Here is a 4,750-nt window from a genome sequence, read left to right on the forward strand (position 1 = left end):
TTGAGAAATCTATTATGTAAGACCCTCAAAATGCTACTTTGTCGCTTTACTCACAAACCCCCTCCAGGCCTCTGCCCCTGGACCACCAAATTTCAAAAAGTCCACTTTTTAAAACCTATTACCGTACTTTTACTAAAATCGTTCCTTATTATCGCGAAATGCTATAGTATGCATTACATTTTTTTGCCCACACTCTTACCCGTTGATTTTTTAATAATGTGCTACGAAATCTTTTGGAAATTATCAGCTCCAACTGTAGGCCTACACAGATGTAAAGGACATGACAATTATAATTTCACAGTACTGGATAAAAATTATAAAAGAAATGGAAAAAAAAAAAATCATAATTAAAGTTTGAGAGTGCCATTTCTGGCCACTTTGAGGTGCCATAATCATAAATTTTCTTACCATCTGTCTGTGCAAGTTTTGTCTCTCCTGCTTTAGGCCTACTGTAGGTCCTAGTAGACAATACTCAAATGAATGAAAATTTAAATAGGATATTACAAATTATGGATTTTAGAAATCCATTGAAAAAGGCCCTCAAAATTCTAATTTGTCAGAGCTTACATAAGATTCGCCCCACCCTCTCAGGAATCCCAGCCCATCGTAAGGTCCAATTCGGTTGCAAAACGCAATAATTTTCGTCAATAAACGTCAATAATTTTCAGTAAAAATAGGTAGCGCAAGTGTCTCATAAAGAGTGGCTGCTGCACCCCCCCCCCTTCTCCTGTAAGGTTGGTATACAAGTGACCCCCCCCCCGGGACTGCGGAGCCTGATACACTAGTAAAAAAGGTGTCAAAACAATTTTCTTTTTTAACTCACGAATGTCTGGCTTGTGAACTGATGACCAGAAACTGAAATTTTACGAAATGGCCTAGCTTAGGCTACTAGAATTTTGCATCATTTTTTAAAAAGTATTTATGATGCATGCAAATTACAATGTTTAATTGTTTGCGATTTTGATGTTTTTGTATTGAAATACCAAGTTGATAATTGGGAACATAGGCCGCTACATAAGAAACGCGCACCCATCACACTGATGCCTCATATACTGTAATTTCGTTATTATCTTCGTTTTTCTATGAGAGAGGGGAGCTGTCCGACAGGGCATGACATTTTTGCAGAGCCACCAGGACAGAAAAAAATTATATAGGCCTATAAAAAACGAAAACACTTTTTGTCTGAATGCCGTTTCCCCATCCTTCCTGTTTCCATTATGATGTAGCACAGTGCTTACTAACTTTCTGTTTCAATTTAATTATTTCTGATCATTTTTATTTTTAAATTTTATTTTAGAATCATTTAACAAAAACGAAAATCCTATTTTATCTTGCAACGAATACTGCTTTTAATCTTTTAACTTAATCACCCCTCCGATTTCGGAGTTTTTGCGCAATTTTAATTTACTGTCTATATAGCGAGAGCTTGTTTTATACTTTATAGTATGCAAAAACTCCGAAATCGGAGGGTTGATTGAAAGTTTTGGCACACCTCTGCCCATTTTTAATACGATTTGTTTAAGTGTGCCGAATATATAATAGATAAATTAAAAAATGTAAAAATATTATTATTAAAAATAAGTTTATTACAGTACTTTCAAATTTTAATTCATCACCATGGGTAGTTGAGATTACGTCATTTCTATTTCGTGTTTGTTCATGGAAATTCATTCACATGTTACTGAGCTGTACTGTTGTAAAAGATTGCTGTGTTTGAGCGTGCAGTGTGAAGGCGTGGTTTATCAATGACAATATTTGAGTCGATTTGATCTTTTTAATGACGTTCTATAAAATATATTGCAACACATAACAGGTAAATACTATCCTTTTTTTCTTTAATGTAACCAACTTATCGACCGTTGAAGTAGCTGGTTCGGGTGGTTCCCATAACAACATAACACTTCAGCTTGCGTCTGCTTGGTAGGCCTATATCTATACTAGGCCTAGCGAGTCTAGCAGTCAGGGCTAAGCTTGGATTGGGGACGGGTAGGGCTAGGCCCTAGGCCTGGTTGTTGTAGTAAGTCTCTATCAAGCTACTTGTATGCCTAGGCCTAAGTTAGTGTCTTGCTAGGTCACCACCACCACTAGGCCTAGTTAGATTAGAGAGGATTCTAAAGGATTGTTTATTGTATGCAGGCAAGCTTAGTTAGGCTACTGTAGCTAGGCCTAGGCCTATATCTCGAGAGAAAGAGAACTTTATTATATTACTAGCCTATACCAGGCCTAATTTAATTAGGTTATTGTCATAAATCAAATGTGTGAGATATGATTCAGAAATATATTCTTGACTCAGTTCTCTGCTACAAAAAAAAGAGTAGGTATAGTACTTTTCAAGTAGGCCTGTCACACCAAAATTGGTCTGTGCCAAAAAAGGTCCAGCGGACAGATTTTGTCTGCCAAAGTCCGTCCACCGGACTACTTTTGGCCGTTAAAATTGGTCCATTGGGTCTATTTTAGCCGCTAAAATCAGTCCAACTTGGATAAAATTGATTCGTCGGCATGGCTGCTTGTAACATGTTAGTCTGTTGCCCGTAGGGTAGGCATTTTTTTGACCCGTGGAGTGGAGGGAATTAATCTATGCTTCTCCTACACTTGAAAAATCTTTTGCAGTGACAGAATGATTCCTATTATATTAAGCTTTTGTGGACGTGTATCAAACACACATGATAATTGCATTTCCTAGATCTAGGCAACACACAGCATGCATCATTTTCGGCTGATGTGCGTAGCCTAGGTTTGGGCCTAAAATGAAACACAAGACTGATGTATTTGTTTTAAATATTCCATATTAAATTTGTGTGGGGTATTAGGTCATACAATAGTTGTTCTATTACATGAAAATAAAAGGGTCAATCATCTCTTTGAAATGATTGCTCATGTATTTTGTCACGGCGTTAAGCAAGCACGCAACCAAAACAAAACATGGTAAAAAAAATAACTAAACGGACCAACACGATTTACGATCATATCGTTTAACTTCTTTTCTAACTTTTACACCAAAGAGTTTACTGGGCACGAAGAGCAAAAATACATACTAATTTTTGTGGCTGACAGTATACTCAATTGCACACACAACGAATGAAAAAATATTATATAATAAGAAATGAGATATTTATCTATCATTGGATTAAAATCAAATATGAACAATGCTAAAAAATACAGGTTATACTACTAAATAGATGCCGGACTGCTTTTGGCTTATGTGGACTACATTTGGCAGGTCATTTTATAGCCAAAATAGGTCCGGCAGACCGATTTTAGCCCCGGACGAAAGTTTTCCTGACAAGCCTACTGTAGTGCCTACTACAGAACTTCTGTAGTTTCTACTGACTGCTGTGGAAATTTTGCTTAATTACAGATGTATTGATATAGACAAAAATACTATTAAAATTACCAGGTCTAGATCCATAAATATATAGGTCTAAAAATCAGCACAAATGACTTAGAACAGGATCTTTTGTTACATTGTGCCTAGACAACTCATACTTGTCAGATTACTGACAAATTATTGTGAAAACTGCTGTAAAAGTGGCCCGTAAATCTTCATCCTGTTCTGTTTATTACTATTAACCTGCAATTTTGAGCAACCCATATCTTGCACTCAATGCAAATTATTAGGTGCTACGGCAATTTTTCAGAAATTTGAAGACATAGTTATGGGAATGCATTTTATAAAAATAAAACAAATGAATATAAATAAAAGGAATACATATAAAATATAAACAAGCAAAAAAACCTACCCATACTTCCCACAAATACAAAACTGAGTCTCCAATCTCATGGTTCATTAAAGTGTTAATAAACTAATATCCTGGTATTAGAGGAACCAAGTAGTAAATCTCTTTCCCTTATACTCTCCTTTTCCTCTCTAAGCCCCAGATGTTCCGACGCACATTAGTTTTATTGAATTACAAATGTTTATTTACCGTAGGTGATGATTGCGTTTTCAGTTTTTGTTACAAATCCCTTTGAGGGTCTCACTGGCTGTTTATTTTTTCTATTAGAAATAAAAGGGAGGACATTTATTATTAATTACAATATAATACTGTGTTTTGGGATGTTCCCATCCCATAATAGCCCCAATCCCCAGTGCTTTGCACTGGTTCAGGGACGGATCCAGGATTTGAAGTCAAATATTTTTTCCTAAAAGAGAAGGGGGTCCAGGGCCCTCCCCTGGGAAAATGTTGATTCATAGATGGCCGGAAAAGAGCTTTCCCGACTTCTGAGGGGTCTTTATGACTTTTAATTTCTTCAAAATTTAAGGTTTTTCCCTCTTCAAAACGGTCATGTGATGTTATCTCTTACACAATAAGTAGTCTTATGGGTATATACCCATAAGACTAGAGAAAGTGAAAATAGACAATATATTATTTTATTTCAAAAAATCCCCATAAAGAGACCTTGCTGAATCAAATGGCTTAGAATTTAGTCCCTGGTTATAGTCGAACCAAAATTTTAAAAATTTTATTTAGGGCCAAATAAAATTAATTGCTATAGTCCCCGCCCTCATCAAAATTTGGAGCCTCATGAAAAAATTTACTATTTGCTATTTTTCAAAATACTTACATGGATGACTGTCTGATGACTGATTACAATAATGACAGTCTGCAGAATGATGTCAAGCCTAAGAAAAGGTCAGTACATCCCCAAATTCACAAATGATTTGGGTAATCTAGCCTGATGTCTTAACCACTAGACCACCGAGCCTGCGCTTGGTGACTAGTGATGAATCCGATCCCCTAGTAGCAGC

The 4,750-nt window shown here is 36.1% G+C and overlaps 1 protein-coding gene across 2 annotated transcripts in view; it reads left to right on the top strand.

Annotated features, from left to right (window-relative positions):
* Nucleotides 1-1,666: 1,666 nt before the first annotated feature.
* Nucleotides 1,667-4,750, top strand: part of LOC117113334 (arrestin domain-containing protein 3-like) — an 11,516-nt gene continuing 8,432 nt past the window's right edge. The window contains exon 1 of one of the 2 annotated variants that reach the window (XM_033256644.1): nt 1,667-1,813. The gene's annotated coding sequence lies outside the window, so the exon portion shown is untranslated. Of the gene's footprint in view, nt 1,814-1,890; nt 2,018-4,750 lie in introns of those variants that run through there. The other variant, XM_033256645.1, reaches the window with a different exon arrangement.

This window comes from Anneissia japonica, unplaced genomic scaffold (assembly GCF_011630105.1).
Source record: "Anneissia japonica isolate Jap-2015-1 unplaced genomic scaffold, ASM1163010v1 scaffold287589_len272378_cov178, whole genome shotgun sequence".
Taxonomy (NCBI): Eukaryota; Metazoa; Echinodermata; class Crinoidea; order Comatulida; family Comatulidae; genus Anneissia; species Anneissia japonica.